Genomic DNA, 27,626 nt, shown 5'->3' with positions numbered 1-27,626 from the left:
CAGGAATCTGCACAAGATAGTTCCCCCTTATAAGGAGGGGGATGACATTAACAAGTGGTTTGCTGCACTTGAGAGGGCCTGTGCTGTACAGGATGTCCCTAAAAGCAGTGGGCTGCTATCCTATGGCTATCATTTAGTGGAAAAGGTAGGGATAGGCTCCTTACTGTGAAAGAAAATGATGCCAATAATTTCCAAGTTCTTAAGAATGCACTCCTGGATGGTTATGGCTTAACCACTGAACAATACAGGATAAAGTTCAGAGAGACCAAAAATGAGTCTTCACAAGACTGGGTTGATTTCATTGACCATTCAGTGAAGGCCTTGGAGGGGTGGTTACATGGCAGTAAAGTTACTGATTATGAAAGCCTGTATAACACAATCCTGAGAGAGCATATACTTAATAATTGTGTGTCTGATTTGTTGCACCAGTACCTGGTAGACTCTGATCTGACCTCTCCCCAAGAATTGGGAAAGAAGGCAGACAAATGGGTCAGAACAAGGGTGAACAGAAAAGTTCATACAGGGGGTGACAAAGATGGCAATAAGAAGAAAGATGGTGAAAAATCTCAAGATAAGCATGGGGATAAGGGTAAAACCAAAGATCCCACTTCAAATCTTAAACACTCTTCAGAGGGTGGGGATAAAACAAATTCTTCCTCTTCTTCCCAACCTGCACACATTAAAAAGCCTTGGGGCCATATTTATACTCCGTTTGCGCCGAAATTGCGTCGTTTTTTTTGACGCAATTTCGACGCAAAACTAACGCCAACTAACGCCATATTTATACTATGGCGTTAGAGGCGAATAGCGCCAAAGTTCCCGGAATGTGCGTCATTTTTTAGCGTGAACCCCTTCCTTGCGTTAATGATATGCAAGGGAGGCGTTCCCGTCTAAAAAATGACTCCCAGGACTTTACGTGGTATTTATACTCCCGGGCAAAAGAGACGCCCGGGAGTTGGCGTGGCTAAAAACGGCGCTTTTGCGCCACTTTTTAACGCCTGCTCAGGGCAGGCGTTAAGGGGCCTGTGGGCTCAAAATGAGCCCACAGGTGCCCTCCCATGCCCCAGGGACCCCCCCTGCCACCCTTGCCCACCCCAGGAGGACCCCCAAGGATGGAGGGACCCACCCCAGGGACATTCAGGTAAGTTCAGGTAAGTATAATTTTTTTTTTTTTATATTTTGTTTTGGTGGCATAGGGGGGCCTTATTTGTGCCCCCCTACATGCCACTATGCCCAATGACCATGCCCAGGGGACAGAAGTCCCCTGGGCATGGCCATTGGGCAAGGGGGCATGACTCCTATCTTTACAATGATAGGAGTCATGTTGATGGGGGATGGGCGTCGTTAAAAAATGGCGCAAGTCGGGTTAAGACGATTTTTTCGACGTAACCTGACTTGCCCCATTTTAAGACGCCCATGCGCCATTTTCCCCCTACGCCGGCGCTGTCTGGTCTACGTGGTTTTTTCCCACGCAAACCAGGCAGCGCCGGTCTGATTGCGCCGTCTAACGCCATTCCATAAATACGGCGCCCGCATGGCGCTTCAGAATGGCGTTAGACGGCGCAAAACTTTTTGACGCTAAACTGCGTTAGCGCAGTTTAGCGTCAAAAAGTATAAATATGGGCCTTGGTGCTTTGTGTGTAAAAACAGAGGCCATAGGCCAGGGGATAAGTCCTGTCCAGGTAAACCCCCTGAGCCTACCACCACTAATACATCAAGCTCTAGTGCCCCTAGCAGTAGTGGTACTAGTGGTGGGACTGCTGGCAACAGTCAAGCAAAGGGTGTAGTTGGGTTCACTTATGGGTCCATAGTGGAAACTGATGTCATCAGTCCCAAGACAGTTTCTGTCACACCTAGTGGCATTGGCCTTGCCACACTGGCTGCTTGTCCCCTTACAATGGATAAGTACAGGCAGACAGTTTCAATAAATGGTGTTGAGGCCTTGGCCTACAGGGACACAGGTGCCAGTTTCACTTTGGTGACTGACAACCTAGTGCACCCTGATCAACACATCATTGGACAACAGTATAAGATTATTGATGTCCATAACTCCACTAAGTTTCTTCCCTTAGCTATAATTCAGTTTAGTTGGGGTGGAGTTACTGGCCCTAAGCAGGTGGTGGTATCACCTAGCTTACCTGTAGACTGTCTCTTAGGTAATGACCTAGAGGCCTCAGGTTGGGCTGATGTAGAGTTTTATGCCCATGCAGCCATGCTGGGCATCCCTGAGGAATTGTTCCCTCTCATTTCAAGTGAAATGAAAAAGCAAAGGAGAGAAGGCCTGAAAACTCAGGATCCCTCTCCATCAACAGGTAAAAAGGGTATCACAGTATCCCCTAACCACCCTACCATTCAGGATACTATTCCTGTGGTGGGAGAAACCTCTCCTGGGGTGGCACCTGTTCCAAGGAAATCATCAGCTGGCAAAGCTGGACTCCCTGAGGTGGAAGTACCTCTCTGTGGGATAACTAACATTGGTGAGAAAAACAGCACCATTTTAGTTAACATGGAGCATCCCTCCAACCCTCCCAGAGAAACTTTAGTGCAGAAACCCTGCACTACCTCACAACACTTAGGACAGCATCCCTGCCCTAGTGTGGAGCTCATAGGACAGCATCCCTGCCCTGCTCCAACTCAAGAGAAACAGCATCCCTGTTCTCTCTTCCAGCCAGATGGACAAAGTTTTTGCCCAGCTATGGCTTTTCTGAGACAGCATCCCTGTCTGGCATTTCCATCACTACAAATAGGTTCAGTGGACAATTCCCACTGCTCTAAACTAAAACTTACTGATAGAAACTCTGAAAATACATCTTCACATTGTTGCTTAGCTAAAAAACTTCAAACAGGGTGGTTTACATCCCCACAGGGAAGTAACCATATAGTGGATGATAAAGGGAGTAACCAGTCTATTGCAGAGCTACTCTCTACTTATCACCACTTAGACAATAAAGTCTCAACTGGCCAAGGTTAGCCTTATTGTCCTTCGTTTGGGGGGGGTTGTGTGAGAAGGTAGCCTCTTTCTAGCCTTGTTACCCCCACTTTTGGCCTGGTTGTGAGTGTATGTCAGGGTGTTTGTCACTGTTTTCACTGTCTCACTGGGATCCTGATAGCCAGGCCTCAGTGCTCATAGTGAAAACACTATGTTTTCAGTATGGTTGTTATGTGTCACTGGGATCCTGCTGGTCAGGACCCCAGTGCTCATAGGTTTGTGGCCTATATGTATGTGTCACTGGGACCCTGTCACACAGGGCCCCAGTGCTCATAGGTGTGCATGTATATGTTCCCTGTGTGGTGCCTAACTGTCTCACTGAGGCTCTGCTAACCAGAACCTCAGTGGTTATGCTCTCTCATTACTTTCAAATTGTCACTAACAGGCTAGTGACCAATTTTACCAATTTACATTGGCTTACTGGAACACCCTTATAATTCCCTAGTATATGGTACTGAGGTACCCAGGGTATTGGGGTTCCAGGAGATCCCTATGGGCTGCAGCATTTCTTTTGCCACCCATAGGGAGCTCTGACAATTCTTACACAGGCCTGCCACTGCAGCCTGAGTGAAATAACGTCCACGTTATTTCACAGCCATTTTACACTGCACTTAAGTAACTTATAAGTCACCTATATGTCTAACCTTTACCTGGTAAAGGTTAGGTGCAAAGATACTTAGTGTGAGGGCACCCTGGCACTAGCCAAGGTGCCCCCACATTGTTCAGAGCCAATTCACTGAACTTTGTGAGTGCGGGGACACCATTACACGCGTGCACTACATATAGGTCACTACCTATATGTAGCTTCACCATGGTAACTCCGAATATGGCCATGTAACATGTCTATGATCATGGAATTGCCCCCTCTATGCCATCCTGGCATTGTTGGTACAATTCCATGATCCCAGTGGTCTGTAGCACAGACCCTGGTACTGCCAGACTGCCCTTCCTGGGGTTTCACTGCAGCTGCTGCTGCCAACCCCTCAGACAGGCAGCTGCCCTCCTGGGGTCCAGCCAGGCCTGGCCCAGGATGGCAGAACAAAGAACTTCCTCTGAGAGAGGGTGTGACACCCTCTCCCTTTGGAAAATGGTGTGAAGGCAGGGGAGGAGTAGCCTCCCCCAGCCTCTGGAAATGCTTTCTTGGGCACAGATGTGCCCAATTCTGCATAAGCCAGTCTACACCGGTTCAGGGACCCCTTAGCCCCTGCTCTGGCGCGAAACTGGACAAAGGAAAGGGTAGTGACCACTCCCCTGACCTGCACCTCCCCTGGGAGGTGTCCAGAGCTCCTCCAGTGTGCTCCAGACCTCTGCCATCTTGGAAACAGAGGTGCTGCTGGCACACTGGACTGCTCTGAGTGGCCAGTGCCACCAGGTGACGTCAGAGACTCCTGCTGATAGGCTCCTTCAGGTGTTAGTAGCCTTTCCTCTCTCCTAGGTAGCCAAACCCTCTTTTCTGGCTATTTAGGGTCTCTGTCTCTGGGGAAACTTTAGATAACGAATGCATGAGCTCAGCCGAGTTCCTCTGCATCTCCCTCTTCACCTTCTGATAAGGAATCGACCGCTGACCGCGCTGGAAGCCTGCAAACCTGCAACATAGTAGCAAAGACGACTACTGCAACTCTGTAACGCTGATCCTGCCGCCTTCTCGACTGTTTTCCTGCTTGTGCATGCTGTGGGGGTAGTCTGCCTCCTCTCTGCACCAGAAGCTCCGAAGAAATCTCCCGTGGGTCGACGGAATCTTCCCCCTGCAACCGCAGGCACCAAAAAGCTGCATTACCGGTCCCTTGGGTCTCCTCTCAGCACGACGAGCGAGGTCCCTCGAATCCAGCGACACCGTCCAAGTGACCCCCACAGTCCAGTGACTCTTCAGCCCAAGTTTGGTGGAGGTAAGTCCTTGCCTCACCTCGCTGGGCTGCATTGCTGGGAACCGCGACTTTGCAAGCTACTCCGGCCCCTGTGCACATCCGGTGGAAATCCTTCGTGCACAGCCAAGCCTGGGTCCACGGCACTCTAACCTGCATTGCACGACCTTCTAAGTTGGTCTCCGGCGACGTGGGACTCCTTTGTGCAACTTCGGCGAGCACCGTTTCACGCATCCTCGTAGTGCCTGTTTCTGGCACTTCTCCGGGTGCTACCTGCTTCAGTGAGGGCTCTTTGTCTTGCTCGACGTCCCCTCTCTCTGCAGGTCCAATTTGCGACCTCCTGGCCCCTCCTGGGCCCCAGCAGCGTCCAAAAACGCCAAACGCACGATTTGCGTGTAGCAAGGCTTGTTGGCGTCCATCCGGCGGGAAAACACTTCTGCACGACTTTCCAAGGCGTGGGGGATCCATCCTCCAAAAGGGAAGTCTCTAGCCCTTGTCGTTCCTGCAGTATTCACAGTTCTTCAGCCTAGTAAGAGCTTCTTTGCACCAACCGCTGGCATTTCTTGGGCATCTGCCCATCTCCGAGTGGCTTGTGACTTTTGGACTTGGTCCCCTTGTTCCACAGGTACCCTCAGTCAGGAATCCATCGTTGTTGCATTACTGATTTGTGTTTTCCTTGCATTTTCGCTCTAACACGACTATTTTGTCCTTAGGGGAACTTTAGTGCACTTTGCACTCACTTTTCAGGGTCTTGGGGAGGGTTATTTTGCTAACTCTCACTATTTTCTAATAGTCCCAGCGACCCTCTACAAGGTCACATAGGTTTGGGGTCCATTCGTGGTTCGCATTCCACTTCTGGAGTATATGGTTTGTGTTGCCCCTATCCCTATGTTTCCCCATTGCATCCTCTTGTAACTATACATTGTTTGCACTGTTTTCTAAGACTATACTGCATATTTTTGCTATTGTGTATATATATCTTGTGTATATTTCCTATCCTCTCACTGAGGGTACACTCTAAGATACTTTGGCATATTGTCATAAAAATAAAGTACCTTTATTTTTAGTATAACTGTGTATTGTGTTTTCTTATGATATTGTGCATATGACACTAGGTGGTACTGTAGTAGCTTCACATGTCTCCTAGTTCAGCCTAAGCTGCTCTGCTAAGCTACCATTATCTATCAGCCTAAGCTGCTAGACACCCTATACACTAATAAGGGATAACTGGGCCTGGTGCAAGGTGCAAGTACCCCTTGGTACTCACTACAAGCCAGTCCAGCCTCCTACAACAACTCTATCTCTACTTCCTTAACGGGGGATAAGAGACAACTCGCTGCTACTCTCTCGCTGACCTCTGGTTCCGCTTCCCATTTCTTGAGAAGATTCACATGATAAATTTGTGTTTTATTGGGGTTGACACTTAACTCGATGAGATAGGTGACAGGGGAGATTGCTCGAACAATCCTATATGGCCCTTGCCATCTAGCTAACAATTTTTGATCAGATGTGGGTCTCATAATCAACACCTGGTCATTAGGAAGGAACGTACGGAGTTTACTTCCCTTGTCGTAATAGTGTTTCTGCGACTCTTGGGCCTTTTCCATATGTTGTCTTACATTCTCCCATAAATCCTGTAAATGCGATTTCAACTTCTGCACGTATTCTAACACTGGTCTCCCCTCCTCTTCTTCCTCTTCCTCCCAGGTTTCGACTGCCATATCTAAAAGGGAACGAGGTTGCCTCCCGAAGACCAGTTCGAATGGACTATGCCCTGTAGAGGACTGTTCGTGGTTGCGAATGGCATATAACACTAAGGGTAGTTTCTGATCCCAATCTCTCCCAGTCTCATCTACTATTTTCTTTAAGAGAGTTTTAATAGTCCTATTGTAGCGTTCTACCAGTCCGTCTGTCTGTGGATGATAAACTGAAGTTTTAATCTGAGTAATGCCAAGTGTTTTACAGATTTGCTTCATAAGGTTGGACATGAAGGGTGTACCCTGGTCCGTAAGAATTTCTTGGGGAAACCCGGTCCGCGTGAATACTGTTATCATTGCCTGTGCTACCGTTTTAGTCGTCATACTGGAAAGAGGTATGGCTTCGGGATACCGGGTTGCATAGTCTACTATCACCAGTATATATGTGTGTCCCTTCATTGAGGGAAGTAAGGGTCCAATTAAATCCATTCCCACCCTACTGAATGGGATATCAATGATGGGAAGAGGTAAGAGAGGTGCTTTCCGGGGCCGGCCTGGTTCGGTGAGCTGACACCTAGGACATTGTGAGCAATATCTTCGAATATGAGCAAAAACCCCTGGCCAGTAGAATCTTAGGAGGAGATATTCTTCAGTTTTGTCTCTGCCAAAATGGCCCCCACCCGGTTGATTGTGGGCTAGAAAAAGTACTTGGTCTCTATATGTCTCGGGGATTACTAATTGGAATTTGCGTTCCCCTGCCCTAGTAGTGGTCACCCTATACAGAAGATTGCGTTGTACAAAAAAATAGGGACCCACCTCGTCAGTTTCTTCTGTTTTTGCTGTTCCCCAAGCATGAGTGAGAGTAGGGTCCTCACCTCTGATGCTGCCGGAAACTGATGGGGTCCCTGTGATTCTCCACTATAACTCTTATAGGTTGAGGTTGGTTATTAGTTGCTCGAAACTGGGCCTTGCCTTCCCTCTTTTCCCGGCGAGAAAGTTTTCTACGATATGGGGGACAGTCAATTTCGCTATCAGGGAAAGGAGCCTCTGCCCACCATTCGAAGTTCTCCTTGTGGGTACTATTTAATAATTGTTGGAAGTGTACGTAATCTGTTACCACAATATATTCCTCTATTAGTTGTTCCATGACCCCCATGGGGAGAAAGTCTCTGTGATTTCCCCACTCTATTTCTACTGTATAGAGAGGATATTGTGCCTTATCGCCGTGTATACAGCAAATAGTTACTCTTTGGCAGGTGTTTTCATCTACTGGATCTATTAAATCTTGTTGTATTACTGACTGAGTACAACCCGAGTCTATGAGGGCAAAGAGGAGATGCCCATTAATTCGGAGTGTCTGTTTAAATTTGTTATCCCCTGTTCCTGTACATAAGACTCTGCGTCGGGTTACTCCTATTTCCATAGGTTCTGTCGCCTCTGGTTTTCTGGGACATACGCGAGCAATATGTCCCCATTCTCCACAGTTAAAACATTGGGGTCCGGACATTGGATGGGCCTCCCCTGGTTTACGCGACATAGGGTCTTCTACAGGATATCTCTGGATGGGCTGTGTTGGAGGGGGAATGGGTTTGGGATTGGGCCGAGGTGAAGTTGATCTTAAGTCCGTGGATCTATGATACGCACAAGCCAGATCAATAGCCATGTCCGTATCCACATTAGGATGTTGTCTTATCCAGCTTTTTGTACCTGTGGGTAATGAGTCCAAATATTGCTCGAAGATAACTGTTTTAATAACATCCTCTCGACTATTGCCTATAGGACCTAGTCATTTGAGCGCCAAATCCTTAACCCTAAAGTAAAAGGTCCGAGGGTCCTCATTTTGGCTCCATCTAACCTTACGGAACCTTACTCGGTAATACTCAGTGTCGTGACCAATCCGTTCCAAAATGCTCTTTTTAATGTCTTTATAAGGTGTAGTTCCATCGGGGTTGGCCGCCTGATAGGCTGCCTGTATAAGACCGGTGAGTAAGGGTGCGATGTATTGTCCCCATCGGTCTTCGGGCCACTGAGCCGAAGAGGCGACCCGCTCAAAGTTAGTAAAGAACGAATCAGGATCTTCCCCTTCCTGATACCGTTGAAGAACCGAACTGGGGACATTCGGGTGCACTTTACTAGCAGCTTTGGTCTCAGTTAACTTTTTCATGGCCGTCTCGTGAACCAGCTGATTGTTTGCCAATATAGTGGCTTGGCTCTTTAGAGCGGACTGTAAGGCTTCCCTATCTTCTTTGACCTCGCGCTGGTGAGCCTCCCAGACCAGCTGTAAATGTCGCTGGCCTTCCGCTAGTTGTTTAATCATGTCCTCAAGGCTCGGATGTTCACTCATGGTTATACCGTTCCTCAGCCGCCGGGACACACAGATCCCACTTCTGACACCACTGTGGCAGGCCAAACGGTATACACCAGACAGAGATCCGATATTATGGTAAGTAAAGGTTTATTTTATAGGCGTTATCTTTTGTTCATTCAAGTTTACATAGTGAAATATGGCGTAGCCCCGTTAAATGTCTCTTCTTTAACTTGGTCTTCTTTCTTTCTCTTTTCTTCCTTTCTCAGGTTTCTCGAGTGACGTGGTAAGGCTCCAGGGAGGTACCGACAAGAAAACAGAAGAAGGCTTGGTATTTACTGGGGCTCTCTATAGTGCAGAAAGACTAGGGAATGGGTAAGTAGGGGAATAGGAGAAAAAGTGCGTCCACCCGTGAACTGTGCCAAAGCATATCACTATCTGTGCTTCAGGTAAGTCATAAGGTGCACCCGAGAGGTTTAGGTATTCTTAGTCAGACTGTGCCCTTTCTTTATCCCTCTCCCCTCTTACCCCTCCCCACTTCCCTTTCCCAGCGTAGATTTAGGGTTCCTGCCCCTTGTCCCTAGGAGGGACCGTACCTTTGTGAGCCACGACCCTCCAGGGTCGTGGCTAGGCTCCTTCGTCTGTCTGTCCTGCTCTCCGGGGCTGTTCGGCTCCTGGTGCCTGGTGGTCTGCTCCTTCGTGGATTCACCGGTGTCCGTCCTCCTCTCACTCCCGCCCGTCTTCTCTTCGTCGTGGTTCTTCCTCTTCTGCCGATCCGCGGCCTTTTTCAATCCGAGCGTTTTCCCGGGAACCGGGAAACGCAGCTGCGGCGAGTTACGCGTCCCCATGGCAACATGGGGACGTGGAAATGACGTATCGGGTTCGCCCGATATGTCAGTTCCCATGGCTGCTGTCACCATGATCGGGTTCGCCCGATCACACCTACTATCCTATCCAGATTCCTTAACAACAATGGGCCAGATTTACAAGGCCCTAGTGCCTCCTTGTGCCACATTAGCATCATTTCTTTTACACTAATGTGGCTCAACGAGGCAAAAATAACTGCACCATATTTACAATGTGACACAATGCATGCATTGCGCCACTTTGCGATCCCTTGCTTCACATTATGCCTGCTCCAGGCATGATGTCTGCAAGAGGGCATTCTGGCGTTAGGAGGCCCGCAAAAATGGTGCAATGAAATCTCCAAGATTTAATTGCGCCATTTTTTGCATCATTTTTAATGCCTGCTCAAAGCAGGCGTTAGAAGGACGCACCCATTGAAATCAATGGGCCTCCTTGCACTTTGCTCCACTAGCGTCAATGTTTTTGACGCTATTGGAGCAAAGCTCCCCAATAGCATCCAAATACGTTGACGCTATTGGCCTAACGTGTGCTGTGGTGCTCTGTATTGTAAATACGGTGCACCCATGGTGTCGTTAGGTGGCATTGGGAGGGGTGCAAGAAATCTGGCACATCAGTACTGATTGTAAATTTGAGCCAATATCTTGTTTCTCAACACACGTATAATCTCTTTCCTTATTAATTTCACATTTTCCTTGGGAAGATGTAACATAAACCACTGTATCTACTTGGAATCATAAAAACTCTGGCCCTCATTCTGACCTCGGCGGTCTTTTCGCAAGACCGCCGAGTTACCGCCGCGGTGAAGACCGCCGACCGCGGCGGTATGCCGCTGTGCGCATTCCGACCGCTGGGAGCGTTCCGCCGGGAAACCGCCGGCAGCCAGACTGGCGGTCGGCGGGAAAGTGGAGACTGGTCAACCTCCACCGCCACGCCAGCAGAACACCGCCCCCAGAATTACGACCCACATTTCTGTGTGGCGGTCTTCTGTTGGCGGTGTGCTGTCGGCGGTCACGTCCCTATGGCTCCCGTCGCCTCCCGGCGGACCAACGCACAAGGTAAGTTGATCGTCCGTGAGGGGAGGGGGTGGGGAGGTGTTGTGTGATGTGTGCGTGCATGGGGGTGTGCAGATGTGCATGTTGGGGTGCGTGCATGTCGGGGTGCGTGTATGTGCATTTCGGGGTGGGGGTGGGGAGGGGGTTCGTACCACCTCTGGGGGGTGGCAGGGGGGTGGAGGGGGTGGGGGGAGGACTCGGGGGGGCAGTGGGGGGTGGGGGGGGACCCCTATCAGTGCCAGGGAAGGAATTCCCGGGCCCCGATAGTGCCTACCGCCATGGTTCGCATGGCGGTTCCCGACCGCCAGAAACCGCGGCGGTAAGCAGGATCATGATACGGGTGGCGGTCTTGGGGCGACCGCCGGGCCGGAGTGCGCAAACTCCAGCCCGTCGGTCATGACCGCCGTGGCGGTCGGAGTGGGGAAGTGGCGGTCGGTCGCGGCGGTGACCGCCGCGGTCAGAATGCCATTTTTTGGACCGCCGGTCTGTTCGCGGTCCGACCGCCGCCTCTCCGCCGACCGCCAAGGTCAGAATGAGGGCCTCTGTCTTCTGCCAAGGTATTAAAACAGATGACTCCCTGTTTATCAAAAAACCTAAACTCACCAACATGTTCACCATCTCTGCTAACTCCTTCTGGAGGACCTGCAAATTTTGTGACATGATCAATATATTGTCCAGATATACTATAATTCCCACACCGCTCTCTTGAAAATATGCCAACACTACTTTCATTACTTTCATGAAACATCATGGTGCTGAAGAAAGAACAAAAGGAAGACACTAAAACTGATACAGATGCGTTCTCCGTCTGAATTGCAAATACATCTGACTTTCCTTCTCCATAGGAATAGTGAAATATCCATCCTTTAGATCCAATTTCACTAGCCAATTGTTTCTCAAAAACAGATCTCTGTTAGGCTATCACATGTAATCTTTTTGCAGGAGTGAATTGAACCACAATGAATATTCCCAACTTCCCTGCAAGACAAGAAGTCCCTACAAAAGTCAAACCCTAACTTGACCCACCTGGAAGAGGAGAAGAAAGGAGACAGGTATGGTCACAAAGGTTGCTACTTCTGGGTCCTCTGAATTGCTCACACTCTCTCCTCCTAGAATAAAATAACAGTAATTGGTATAGGTTAATACTGCTAGAGATTTGTCTGTGACCTATGCGGTATGTGAATATAATACAAGTACTTGGTATCCGCTCCGTCCATCAGATAGTATTGAGTCGCTCAACAATGCAGGCACTCTATCTATAACATAAGAAAAGACTCTTGTAATTGTAGGTGTGCCTTAATAATGTTAAGTACACATTTTGTAATGTTTTAACTTTAGCATACCTAAACTGTTGAGTGCGCAGGTCCTAAAATGTTCTAAGGAACTTTCAGAGATCCAAATAACAAAAATGCATTCACATTTCAGTAGATAGATGCATACACTTGTGCATTCATTCAACATAAACAAACGCCTTAGCTGCTTTTAAATATTCAGGCTCAAATAATGTGTGTTAGCCTAGAATCAGGGATTTCAGTTCATCAAAAAAATATTACAAAATAAATCCAATTTAAGACTAAGTGACAAAACTACATGAATTACTAAACAAACTTTCTTTTTGTGTTTTTAAGATTGTCAGTTGAGAACTATGTTTACTACCACAATCACAAGGATGTCACAATCAGATAAGTGTGAACAGAAATATATTTGTACTCCCAGCATGTTACCCCAGGAAGAAAGTTGCAGGCTTTTTAATTTGTTGTCTCTATTTGTGTTTCTTTTTTAGCTCACGGAAGTATCCCTCAAAGAAGATGCTGCAACTGACGCTGATGCCAAAATGAGATGGATGCGTTGTAATCCATGGAATGCCAGGGAGACTGCAGGATGTAGGAACAATCAAGAGATCACAGGACCACAAGTGAGGCTCCAAGCCGCCAAACAGGAAATCCTTCACGATGAGCGACTTCCAGTGGTGCATCAGTCTTTAAGGCTACGCACTCCACCCCTTAAAGAAACCCCACATCTTTGAGCCCACATTTGGGAAATCCTGACAATCTCTTAAACATCTTGAAGTGTCTGTATATCAAGTATTTCTTCAGTTCCCTGAGATTTATGACTGACCTCCATCCTTTGTCTTCTTTCTGCAGCATAAAGATTGTGCTCACAAAGTACTTCGCTTTCTTTGCTATGTGTTTTATTGACCGTTTTTGAATCATGGATTCTATCCCTGAATCCACTACTGACTTTTGCTCTTCTATTACCATTATTTCTCTTGGTTCTCTCTTCTGATAAAAAGATCCACAAATTCTATTACAAATTCATGCACAGTTTCCAATACCCAGGGGTCCTGCATTGTCTTTTCCCATTCTCTTACAAAATATATACTCACCTTGGGATCCTGCTTAGCACAGGCCTCGACCACATGCAAACCTTCCTCTTCTTGTTCTTCCAGCTCTTCCTCTCATTTGATAAAAACCTAAAGAGGGTTGATATCCTCGTCCTCTGTGTTGATTATTGTAGTGGGCCATTTTACACTCTCCGTAAGTAGTAAGTCCCCTTCTACTGGCTAATCCAAAAACAGTACCTCAGAAATCTTTTTTCATAATAACTTGCACCTTATCTAAAGCCATAAACGTGGCCACATACTTTCCAAGGCTCTTGATTAGCCCCTCTCTGAATAATAAACCCTTATCATCTTTGCTAGGTTTTTTTGTGCCATGTCTCCCAACTTGGGATCAATTTTCATCAAGATGGCCTTTCTTCCTCCATCAATCCGGCATTTGGGTTTCCCAACAACACAATAGCTGTTTGACTCTATCCCTGGAGTAATTTCAAATTCACTGGAGTCTCATTAGTATTTGCCTCCTCAGCCATATTTGGAATCCTAGCCAGAAGACCCATGACATCTAATACTTTATCCTGACACATCTTAAACAAATTTTCTAGTCCTTTCCTAGTGTCTCGGCCTAAATGAAACAGAAAACATATTGACTCCAGGTCCAAATTAGGTGTATTATGCCTCTTTTCATGAATGTGTGGTCTAGGACACTCAACTCTCATTACTCTTCTCACCCCCTTATCAAGAGGTTTCCAAATACACTTCCTAATAAACCTACACACATGCTTCCTGGGCCAGCAGTCACCACTTCTTGGGTACCTAGTACTATACTGAGAGAACATCTCCTCCCCTAGGGTATCTCTTAGCATCGTTGAATAACATGCACCCTCTGTATTCCAGGAGTCATCATTGAATTCATTATCTTGAAACACGTCCAAAACAGGTTTATCATAGTCCTTACCATCCTCTTGCTGGGAAATCTGGTCCAGCTCACAGTACTCATCTACCTGTGTGCCACTAAGAACACTTTTCCCTTGTGTGTTGGTAAGCACAGCCATTCTCTGACTGCCGCTAGGGACACCCAAACGCTGCATGTCTCTATGGCCACCTTTCCTCTTGATGGTATTCAATCCATCTTTACCTATTTTTGACATAGAAATGTCTTCCAAGTGTTTTCAATTTCTAACTTTCTTTCCTCATTTCATACCTCTTATTTCTTCCTCCTGTGACAAGGAATAAAACTCCTCTCCTGACTCTAAGTACTCTCACTCTAAAGTGCAAACATTCTTTTGCAATTGCAGATGCTCATGTATTAACGCCCAGCTGATTATAACATTCACGTGCCCCACGGCAGCGTGAGTCTCCAATCTGCCGATATACAAGGCAGGCTGAGCACTAAAACCCTCACAGGTGAGTAGTGTGCTTTAAAAATCCCTGATTGATTGATTGACCCAAAATTTGTTCACAAAAACCTGAAAATGCTCACCATTGGCCTAGAATCTGAGCAACAATAAAACCTATAGCTCTCAAACAAAAACAAAAATCACTATCTGTACTTATAATGATCGTATGGTTCTTAAGCAAATCATATCTTGCTAAGAAATAAAAATAAATTCCCTAATACATACCCTGCGTCCATAAATTAGAAGTGTTTAGTCAAAAAATGTAACATAATAATATGAAAATCTGACATTCCTTTTATTTTATATCACAAACAATATAACTGAAAAGAAATACACTTATCTCTTCCAGAATCAGCAGTTAAAAGAGTAAGAGAGTTCCGAGAAGGAGCCTTTATGGACTACACTGTTCTAAGTTCTAGATTGATGTTACTGTTTAGAAGCTCTTTGAAGATGCTGCAGGAGTGGCATTAAGATGTTATACATAAGGGTAGCCTTCAGTCTGGTACTGAAATCCATAACTTGGATATCCTCTTCACCATCTCCACCACTGACTGTGCTCAAAAGCAGAAACCCAGTGAGAAGAATGGGATGATTGGTAGTCAGCTAAGGAACTGCACGCATAAGGTTTCCTGCCTACTCAGACAATGAGCTCAGTTTTGCAGTAAGCAATTTATCGGTATAACAGAACATTGAGAATTGCACTACTTGTAAGGAATTCTTAGTTTCACTGGTGTGCTAAGCCAGTATCAACATGTCATGATGCAGGCAAACAAACATTGGTTGTTCCCAGAGTCATTTAACTCCCTGCACCACTACTTATGGATGCTCCCAACTGCCTTGAATCTGCTGCTTGCCTGTGTTGTACTTACTACAGCTGCTCATTTGAAATCTTACTGCCAGCTCTAAGGAAACTAGTCTGAGATTAAAAGATATGTCACTTAGGGACGTCATGCCGGGATGGGATTTATTTTGTTGTTGGCACATAGCTGACAGCATCTGTGATAGCATATTCAGGTAGCTGTTAAGAATGGTGGATCATCAGTGATTTTCTCTCTCCTCAAGAACACAGTAACACTCAGGGATCCCAGTGGCATCCGTGCGATCCATCTAGCTGACTGGACTCCTACAGTAAAAGGCATGACACTCTGGCCCAAGGGGAATGGCTCACCAGCACTTAAGATGGCTAACCAATGCTGAACCTCAACCTTTTTCCTCTCAGCCCTCATTTTAGCAGTACATTTTCAGTCCCTATTGAACAATAGTTTATCTGGCCAGCTAAATCCTTGCTGACACAGGAATTCAAAACACAGGGATTTTTGCACTCTTACAGGGCTTTAAGAATAGCCATCTTCATTCACATATCTGCTGTAATATCATTCACATTTTGCTTCTGCCTAATACAGCATGGGACACATAGTCAGTCAACTTCTTGCATTAGCTTATCTGACTGAGTTATGCCATTCTAATCTTGCACAATGTTATAGTTAGGTGTTACATTTACTCATACAAAACCATAGAAAATCACCTGTTTTGGTTTGAGGTATCTAAAGTAACTATAGCTCATGTCCTAAGGTAACTGTAACTCACGCCTTTGCCATGCACTGCTCATTACCCCACAAATTACAGCACTCCTGGCATCTATGATAACATAGACACTGTAACATCTGCAGTAAAATTATTGATCACATACCTGTGCTTGGCGGGGGCGATATATATGTGATATGTGTAATTGAATGTCCATGCAACTTAAAGTACATTGGCAGCACAATTTGTGAATTAAAAAAAAAGCAGATCCTGGAACATATTAGAGCCACTAAGAACAAGGACAGGAGCATTGCATGGGCAAAACATATGGAGATATTTCACAACAGTGATTTGAAACAATTAAAAGTGCATGCCATTGGCCATATAGAGAAATCAGAATGTGTGGCAACAAGGAGCGGACTAAAGGGAGTTGAGATATATTATGGTGATGAGGACCTTAAGCCCCCATGAATTGAATCAAGATGAGGAGCCCATAAACCTATAAAGATATATTTAAGTACATGGGAGAACCTGATAAACTGAGCACTAGGGTTAGATAAGGTACAGCCCACTAGAGGGAAAAATGCAATTAAGAACTTTAAGTTGATTTCATTATGAATTTGAAAACAACAATGGTTTAATTTATTAATGATGCCACATTTAAGCCCACTGGAGGGCAAAAATGCAATTAAGAACTTTAAATTGTTGTCATTATGAATTTGAAAACAATGATGGTTTAATTTATCAATGATGGCAAGACTGAAAGGCAGTATAATCTTGTTGACAACAATGGCTTAACTCATGTGCAATGATGAGTATAGGTGTATTAATTAGAGAGGTAACAATAAGGGACAAAAGTTGGCAATGGATATCTGCACAAATGTTTAATGTGACCATCCTTGCTTCTCTGATTAACAAAAATGATGTTTTTCATTTTAAATAGGTTTCTGATTTGGGAAGGGTACTATTGTGAGAATAATTGAAGGAAAATCAATGACATTACATTAGCAGAGATGGCTAAAACTACATATTGCAGTGTCGGACAACAGGAAATTACACAGTCAAGGTTTAAAAAGAATTGTGGTGGGATTGGTTACAATTATTTGTTAACAGGTCCGTGTGAACCAAAACGCATTGGTTTGGTTTTTTGTCATGTGCTAACAACAAGGAAGAACACCCTACAAACTGCAGAGCTGAAGTGAGAGTGTCAGTGATCAAGGTTGCAGTGTCAACTGAAAAGTGTTTGACAGCAGACACGGAATAAAAACTTTATGAGCACTAAGCAAAGTGTCAGAGCCTTTGTGTATACAAAACAAACCATTTGGGAAGATATTATATGAGGTCATAAGCAGTACGGGAGCGCAAGTTATAGTTAGCTCAGGTAACTATAAATGCTGAATTTGTACGGTTTTGTATGAGTAAATTCAGAACTTTACCTCCATGTAATATTTGTTTTTTTAAGTGAATTTCTAAGGATTTTTAAATTCTATTTCCTTACTATAAGTCACTGTAGCCTTTGTTTTATTCAGTGAATTTCTATGTTTTTTTATGTATAGTAAGTTTCATTACTATACCTTAATCCATCCACAGCCACTTACGGACTTTGGCCATGACCAGTGGTGGTCGGCCACAGGGCCTGGCCGTAGGCAGGGGACAGAGATGAAAGCTCTGCTGTTTGACAGCTGGACCTGCTTTAAAGGTCCTGCTGTCAAACAAAAAGTGTTTGCTGTGGCTTGCCTGCAGCACTGCAGGCAAGCCACAGCAAACAGCTATGCAGGACATAGCAGGAGCAGGCCCTGGGGGGGCGATCCCCAGGGCCATCAATGGCTCCAGGAATAGCCGTAGGGGATGGTTATCCAGGGGGCTTTTTTTTCAAATATTTGCTCGGGGTGGTCCCTAGGACAGCGGGGGAGTGCCACGCACCACCAACAATAAATAGCTTTTTGCCCGTGGGGGTGTTGGTCCCGGGGCATCGGGGGCCATAGGACCCCCATATTAATTAGTTTTATAGCACCAGGGAGGTGGTGGTCCCCAGACTGTGGGGAAGGCCATTGGCTATTGGTGGTCTCCGGATCACGAGAGTCGCAGACCCCTGCTCTTATTTAGACCTTCGCCCCGGGGAGGTGGTAGTCCCTGGATTTTATTAAGGCCCAAGGAGGGTTTCCCCATGCAGTCCCCCTCCTCTATGATGCCCCTGTGACATGGCCCACCCGGGGGCAATTAAAAAAAAAAGTGTGCAGACCGTGGAAATCCCGTAAAAATATGGTGATCCATCCGTTAATTTTTCCAGTTTAAAAAAACAAAATAACATTTTTTTTAGCCCTGGTGGGTCCCTCAGGGACACCAGCACCAGGGCTAATGGGTCAGGGTGACTCTACCCTGGCCCCTTTTCTTTTTTGTTTGTCTTTCGTTCTGGGACTCTGCTTCCAACCAAGTCCCGAGATGGCTGCCAACATTGCCATGCTGAAGTGTTGGCAGCCAATCAGATATCAGCAAGTTGGATCTGCTGAGGAGCGGCATCCCTAAATATCTATATTTTTTGGTCTTTAATTACTCCAAAACTACTAACCGGTTTCTCATGAATGACAAAATGTGTGATCTGTGTAACAGAATCTAGCTTTGTGCCAAATTACGTGTAATTCCCTTCAGTGGTTCGGGCTGTAGGCGTGCCTAAAGGTCTTATGTAATGTAAAAATGAATGGAGAAAATGTGTTTTGGGACCCCCCCTTTTGCGAACCCTGCTTGACAGATCACCCCTGAACTTTCAAGACAGAATCAGAACCTAGCAAAGTGTACATTTTGAAAATTTTGTGAAGATTCGTCAAGCGGCGCCAAAGTGATTGGCAAAATAAAAAACACTCTTTCTATAGAAAGTAGATCCTACCTATATACATATATGCAAAAAAGAATAGAGAACTCTGGGGAGTTTAGGTGAAGAGCAGCTCTAGTAAGGAGCACTCTGCAACACCAGCGACACTCTAGATTTGCTCACCTCAAATGTCTGTTTATCTAGCAACGTTGTTAAGCATTGAATCAGCACAGTGCTATCCACACCGAGCTAGATAGTGACAAAGTCTTTAAGCATAGGTTTGACACAGTGTCAACCTTGCCGAGCTGTAAAATGACAAAAGCCATTTACCACTCTAGGCACAGTATTACAGCTTTGGACTGGTAAAATACCATCCAAGCCAACCTGGAATGAGTAAAAGCAACCCCTGACACATGTTTCGCTCTCATTAGAGCTCATCAGAGAGGTTTAGCTTTAAATTTGGCTAGCAAAGGTGAACCTTTTGGTGTCTTATTATTCCACCACTATCAGTAATGCCACTGTTGAATTTGAGCTTGTTACATATCCTACTATGTTAAGGAGGATATTACTATAACAAATACCATAGCACAAGCATTAAACAATGTCAACAAAGAGAATATTCATATAAATACATTTTCAAGTTTGTGAAGCCAAATATGACTCAGCAATAAAGTCCAAGAATCAATTATTTCAATTATAAGAATTTATGTCAAACATTAATCCACCCAGTAGATATGCAAAACAGTAATACAAATTTAGAAGTTATAAACTGAAAGGTGCCAGTAAATTAATTTGTAATAAAATGAGATACAGGATAGTAACAGCCACAATGCAAGAAGAGAGTTTATCACAATCAGGAGTTCTATAAAGAAGCTTTCCTTTTCTAATTTAAACATAGGTCAAGACCAAGTTTCTATAAAGCTGATGTCTAAAGAGGAGCAGAGAAGGTGTCATCATTAAGTCATATGAAGAGTGCTCAGTATGAAGCTTACACTTAGGAAAACCCACCAAGGAGATTTGTTCACTCTCAAATCACAAAAACAGCAGTCTAAGTAACTATGAAACACCAATTAAAACACAGACAGTAATTTCCAGAACATTCAGATCTCACTCCCACCACTGAGAGCCAATCTGGTAGCCTCGTTTCAGGGGAGTCAACTTTCTCTTTAAGTTCCCATCTCCATGTAATTAGGTACGCAGCTGTTGCATCTTCCTGGTTTACCAAGGAAAGGAGGCCTTCTCTCACAGTCATCCCCCTTAAAATTTGTTGTTAACTTTCTCCTCACAGGACGCACTAGTAGTAGTCTACTACAGAACATGAAGCCTTTCACTTGCTAATCAAAATCAGGATAACGCACCTGTAGAAGAAAGAAACATCATACTGGCAACGTTGAAGAAACAGTCTCAATCAAGGCATAATTCAAGCAAAGTTAATTCAAGAACCAAAATGCATGTCACGGTATTATTAACCAATCGTAGTGAGCAATCATGGTTAAACACAAATATGTAATTAATATGCATTTACAATGGTTGCGGCAACCTACTAGTCAATGTGATAGACTTAATGAGGGTAACCCTTCAGTAAATGAACAATTTCATACTATTAAATTGTTTAAATGTTCCACACATGTTAATGAAGTTAGACCACACTTTGAATATAGATGTTGTATATAGGTACATAAACGTATATACATAATGTATACCGGATGGACCCTTAATTACGCTGCTCCAGCCCTGCGCCTGTGATGGCTTAAACAGCCATCACAATATCACATGAATCTTAGTTTGAGAACAACTCAAAACCTAGATGTCTTCAAGATCTTAAGCCTTCTGTTTTCCAGGAGCTTCATTTCATCATAAAGTCAACATTAACTCTCCTCTAATTCTACAAACCTTCTCTTCCTTTTGATTCTCTTCCATGTTCTTCTCCTTTCCTTAATTTCAGGCACTTGTACCCATTTGTACATAAGCAAATCACACATATGGTGATGACTAAGATAGTTCTCAACATAGCACCAAAGATCCCACTACCTAAATGTGAGAAAGTAGCCTCTTTCTAGCCTTCTTACCCCCACTTTTGGCCTGTTTGTGAGTATATGTCAGGGTGTTTTCACTGTCTCACTGGGACCCTGCTAGCCAGGACCCCAGTGCTCATACGTTTGTGGCCTATATGTATGTGTTCCCTGTGTGATGCCTAACTGTCTCACTGAGGCTCTGCTAACCAGAACCTCAGTGGTTATGCTCTCTCTTTACAAATTGTCACTAACAGGCTAGTGACCAATTTCACCAATTCACATTGGCATACTGGAACACCCTTATAATTACCTAGTATATGGTAGTGAGGTACCCAGGGTATTGGGGTTCCAGGAGATCCCTATGGGTTGCAGCATTTCTTTTTCCACCCATAGGGAGCTCTGACAATTCTTACACAGGCCTGCCACTGCAGCCTGAGTGAAATAACATCCACGTTATTTCACAGCCATTTACCACTGCACTTAAGTAACTTATAAGTCACCTATATGTCTAACCTTTACCTGGTAAAGGTTGGGTGCTAAGTTACTTAGTGTGTGGGCACCCTGGCACTAGCCAAGGTGCCCCCACATCGTTCAGGGCAAATTCCCCGGTCTTTGTGAGTGCGGGGACACCATTACACGTGTGCACTATACATAGGTCACTACCTATGTATAGCGTCACAATGGTAACTCCGAACATGGCCATGTAACATGTCTAAGATCATGGAATTGTCACCCCAATGCCATTCTGGCATTGGGGAGACAATTCCATGATCCCCCGAGTCTCTAGCACAGACCCGGGTACTGCCAAACTACCTTTCCCGGGGTTTCACTGCAGCTGCTGCTGCTGCCAATCCCTCAGACAGGTTTCTGCCCTCCTGGGGTCCAGCCAGGCTTGGCCCAGGAAGGCAGAAGAAAGGACTTCCTCAGAGAGAGGGTGTTACACCCTCTCCCTTTGGAAAAAGGTGTCAAGGCTGGGGAGGAGTAGCCTCCCCTAGCCTCCAGAAATGTTTTGATGGGCTCAGATGGTGCCCATCTCTGCATAAGCCAGTCTACACCAGTTCAGGGATCCCCCAGCCCTGCTCTGGCGCAGAACTGGACAAAGGAAAGGGGAGTGACCACTCCCCTGACCTGCACCTCCCCTCCAGTGTGCTCCAGACCTCTGCTATCTTGGAAACAGAGGTGCTGCTGGCACACTGGACTGCTCTGAGTGGCCAGAGCCAGCAGGTGACATCAGAGACTCCTTCTGATAGGCTCTTACCTGTGTTGCTAGCCTATCCTCCTTCCTAAGTAGCCAAACCTCCTTTTCTGGCTATTTAGGGTCTCTGCTTTGGGGAATTCTTTAGATAACGAATGCAAGAGCTCATCAGAGTTCCTCTGCATCTCTCTCTTCACCTTCTGCCAAGGAATCGACCGCTGATTGCTCTGGACGCCTGCAAAACCGCAACAAAGTAGCAAAGACGACTACTGCAACCTTGTATCGCTGATCCAGCCGCCTTCTCGACTGTTTTCCTGGTGGTGCATGCTGTGGGGGTAGTCTGCCTCCTCTCTGCACTAGAAGCTCCGAAGAAATCTCCCGTGGGTCGACGGAATCTTCCCCCTGCAACCGCAGGCACCAAAAGACTGCATCACCGGTCCTCTGGGTCCCCTCTCAGCATGACGAGCGTGGTCCCTGGAACTCAGCAACTCTGTCCAAGTGACTCTTCAGTCCAAGTTTGCTGGAGGTAAGTCCTTGCCTCACCACGCTAAACTGCATTGCTGGGTACTGCGTGATTTGCAGCTGCTCCGGATCCTGTGCACTCTTCCAGGATTTCCTTTGTGCACAGCCAAGCCTGGGTCCCCGACACTCTAACCTGCAGTGCACGACCTCCTGAGTTGTCCTCCGGCATCGTGGGACCTTCTTTTGTGACTTCGGGTGAGCTCCGGTTCACTCTTCTTCGTAGTGCCTTTTCCGGCACTTCTGTGGGTGCTGCTTGCTTCTGAGTGGGCTCCTTGTCTTGCTGGGCGCCCCCTCTGTCTCCTCACTCAATTGCCGACATCCTGGTGCCTCCTGGGCCACAGCAGCATCCAAAAACCCTAACCGCAACCCTTGCAGCTAGCAAGGCTTGTTTGCGGTCTTTCTGCGTGGGAACACCTCTTCTTCACGACGTGGGACATCCATCCTCCAAAAGGATGTTCCTAGTCCTCTTCGTTCTTGCAGAATCCACAGCTTCTACCATCCGGTGGCAGCTTCTTTGCATCCACAGCTGGCATTTCCTGGGCATCTGCCCACTCCCGACTTGAGTGTGACTCTTGGACTTGGTCCCCTTGTTCCACAGGTACTCTCGTCTGGAAATCCATCGTTGTTGCATTGCTGGTGTTGGTCTTCCTTGCAGAATTCCCCTATCACGACTTCTGTGCTCTCTGGGGAACTTAGGTGCACTATACACCTACTTTTCAGGGTCTTGGGATGGGCTATTTTTCTAACCCTCACTGTTTTCGTACAGTCCCAGCGACCCTCTACAAGCTCACATAGGTTTGGGGTCCATTCATGGTTCACATTCCACTTTTGGAGTATATGGTTTGTGTTGCCCCTATGCCTATGTGCTCTCATTGCAATTTATTTATTGTGACTGTACATTGCTTGCATTGCTTTCTATTGCTATTACTGCATATTTTTGGTATGGTGTACATTTATCTTGTGTATATTTGCTATCCTCATACTGAGGGTACTCACTGAGATACTTTTGGCATATTGTCATAAAAATAAAGTACCTTTATTTTTAGTATACCTGTGTATTGTGTTTTCTTATGATATTGTGCATATGACACTAGTGGTATAGTAGGAGCTTTGCATGTCTCCTAGTTCAGCCTAAGCTGCTCTGCTAAGCTACCTTTTCTATCAGCCTAAGCTGCTAGACACCTCTTCTACACTAATAAGGGATAACTGGACCTGGTGCAGAGTATAAGTACCCCTTGGTACTCACTACAAACCAGGCCAGCCTCCTACACTAAATTCCCAAATCAACTGCCTACAGCAGCTGATCCCTTCCCAATTGCTTCCCATGCGCCTGTAGCTTCTAACCCTCCTAAATACTCCTTAAAATGCAGTAATGTTCCTAATTAATGTAGTTATCTGCTTGCTCTTGTCAGGTATGTAGGTACAACCTTGTTGGACATTCAACATCTTACAGAAGCTGCCTCCCTTCACATGAAGGATATTTAAGGCAAGATAGTTTTGCAGAACCATTTACCTAATAGCTATCATCTCAGTATTATTAGCTAAACATGATCCAGCCATACTAGATGCTAATTTGTCTACTATAGAAAAGTTTATAATCTTAAAATCATTCAGAACTACTCCGGCAGAAGGGATCATTGCACCAAAGATATCCCTTGCTATCTCCAAGGCATTACTATTGTATTTTGCTCTACCAGAAAATACCCACTCATGATCATCCAAATGTTCCACCTGAAAAAAGACTATAGCCAAATATCAAGTGCCATGCCAATTTCTATCTATTGAAAAATAAGCATGCTCTCTGCACACATAATCAACTCCAGGAATAACGGGATAATTTCTCCAGTGTTTCCTCACAACTCAAAGATGGGCTCACAGTCACTCTTTCCCATAAGTTTACTGTGGAATGCAGTTTTAACTCTATGTAACATAACTTGATTTTATGTTGCCAATCTAAAGTCAATATGGGTTGTACTCCTAGCTCCTTATGTTCTAATTCTTCCTTGGCCCATTTAGTTTTCCCTCGATCTTGCCCTGTTTACTCTCTCTCCTCAATCACCCTTCTCCTAATTGCCCACTCTTCTATAATTTTCTTCCCAACATCAGTCAGAGAACAAGTCAAATTCTGTCCATGGGCATAAGCAGTGTCAAGCTTCCTTATAGGCTGGAAAAAGTGCCAAAGAGTGTAAATCTCTTTACCATTGGGTGTGGATTCAATTATTTGTACACTGGGACTTCTGAGAAAACTAAATCATAATTTGAAAAATAATATCCAAAATGACCTTGTTGATACAAAAGTCTAAGCAAAATTCTACAGGAAATACTATATGTGAGAGGAATATCATCATAGGTAATTTCCTCAGCTACTGAAGCAGGTAATTGTGTAGAGATATTGCAATTTTTAGAAACCATACTGTCAATATACTCATAAAGTAATCTCAAATAAGGACTGGAAGACGAATCTTCCTTTGAAGCATCAGTGCAGCAACTTATAATTATAGGTAAACAAATATCCTGCAGCAGAAGCAGGGGTGCTAGAGGTAGGTCTAGGTTTAGATCTAGTAGACACTGAAGGGGTTAGTGAGTGGAAACCTACAAGCAAAATAATTAGTACTACAACAACTGCTACTAATACACTAGCTACTATAAATCTATGCTTCTTTGGGTTACAGGATTCATTTACTTCACTGCAATCAGATTATTTTAACATAAATAGCAACAAGTAGATTTTCTTTGTATGCTTCTACTTTTGTAAATGGCAAAACTGAATTCTACAAGGAGATGACATTGATTTATTGACAGTAAACTTCATGAGTCATCCCTATCCCTATTCCATCTTCTAAAATGCCACCATTACACTCCTTCTACAGCCTCAGGCATAGGGAATCTTCTTAATTCTTCAAGCAAAGTTCATTAGATTGTCATAGTTGAAAAAATATAAAAAATAATTTAAGAGATTTAAGCAAAGACAAAGTTCAGTTCATTAGCAACACTGCACAATAGGTTCAAATTCACAGAAGTTCACTGGACACTGCACTGTCATCATCGTCATCAGATCATCGACAGATCATAAAATACACTGTCTCTATTACGTGTCACAAAATAAGTCTACTGAGGGGCTGAGGACCCCTGACAAGACACCTGCACTCTTTTTGAGCTCTGAGTGTGGGCTGTTTGTCTTCACTACCACTTAAATAATTTTTTCCAGGTTCTTCTGTGACAGCATATGGTACACATTCAGCATACAGTCTCACACTCTCTTATCTTTTTGAACATTCATCTCCAGCTCCAACTCGGCTTGTCGCCCCACCCAGCCCTTTTACGGGGCCGAGTGGGGTTTAAGGTTGACTTCCACCTGAGCCGACGGCCAAGACCCTTCGTCTGTCGCGACTGTAGATGCCGACACATCAAGATCCCCCTCTGGCCGAGGGGATGCTACTACAGGCTCTTGGACTGTCAATGAGCTTTAAGACTCTTGTTCGACTTCTGAGCCCCCCTGTGGTTGTTCTTGGTGCTTTGCAGTGTGGTCGGCTTTTCAGGGAGAGGCACCAATACATGTTTGAGATGGTACTCCATTCTCTGGGTGTGTGAGGTGTGTACCCACTTGGGTAAGCCTCCACAATTAACAACAGTATTAATACCTAAAATTACCTGAATGGGGCCCTTCCAATAAGTTTCCAAGCATGTTTCCCATATGTGTTTCTTCACCAAGACCAAGTCTCAGGAACTGAGGTCATGGCACTGCTCCTGATATAGGGGAGCAGTGGCAGGTCCAAACTGGTAAGACACAGAATGCACCACATCATCCAGCAATTTTCAGTAGTCAAAAATCATATAATCTGTAAGATTCACAAGCATGTCTGGAGGCACTGCAGGCAACCTTATTGCTCGCCCCATAATAATCTTATGGGGAAACAGTCCTGCCCTTCGATCGGGGATCCTGCAGAGACTCATCAGCTGTAGTACACCCATTGTATGTATCAGAGTTGAATCAGTCTCAGTTTCATGGAGAAAGAGGACTCTGGGGTCAGTCTTTGCTCCTACCAAGTACTATTCCCTCAAATTGCTCACATCACCCTCCCAGCGCTTTCTCAATACTATTATGGAATGCAGGATATTGTTCACTAGTTATCTTTATGTTGTCAAGATCCATTTTCTACCATAGGTGCCCTCGTAACATGGACCTTTGAGAGGGTTACAGTCTGGGACAGCCCATAGAATGTCATGCTTCTGCCCTAGAATGTCAAGATGCTACACAATAGAATTGTTTGAGTTGTTGGAATGTACGTATGGAATTGCCCTCCCAAATGTCTCCCTGCTTGGAAATTCCTATTTTATCAGAGGCCTGAAAGCCTGTCACACACAAAGCCAGCAGGTTATTGATGTCTCAGTACCTAGGGGGAGATAAGCTCATTTAGCTGGCTCATAAAAAAGGCTCATCAGGTTGTGTTGCTCAAGGTGACATATTTGTATTGCTATTGCTCCTGTTAAGGGTATGTATGCAGATTTGGACCATTTCACCATGAGGCCAGAGGCATCCCTATCTATTTGGAGCAGTTATATCAAGCGGGGCAGAGAGATTTCAGGATTACTTACATAAACTAGGACGTCATTTGCATAGAGTGAGATTCTGTCTTCCACCTCCCTGGGCCTCCGGAAGCCAATGAGTTGTGCATTACATCTAATCTTTTCTACCAATGGCTCCATGACCAGGGCAAACAGGAATGGGGACAGGGGGCATCCCTGCTGTGTTCTCCTTGCAATGGCAAATGCGGTAGGCAGTTCTCCTTTCACCCTAACTCTTGCTCATGGTTAGAACAGAATATTGCTTTGAAGTGTCTGAAGCAAGGACAAAGGGTTGTTTGTCTAGTACCTTGAACATAAAGTCCCATCAAATGGAATTGAAGGCATTCTCAAAATCTTTGGATTCAAGTACCCTGTGGTCCTGTGTTCCCTTAGATGGGGCCATTGCTGTATGGAGGCGTCTCAGACAATAGCGGGTGCTACTTTGTGGCATATACCCATTCTGGTCTGGGTGTAAGACTACACTA

Source organism: Pleurodeles waltl, chromosome 8, assembly GCF_031143425.1.
Source record: "Pleurodeles waltl isolate 20211129_DDA chromosome 8, aPleWal1.hap1.20221129, whole genome shotgun sequence".
Lineage (NCBI taxonomy): Eukaryota > Metazoa > Chordata > Amphibia > Caudata > Salamandridae > Pleurodeles > Pleurodeles waltl.
This window is presented reverse-complemented; position numbering follows the sequence as displayed.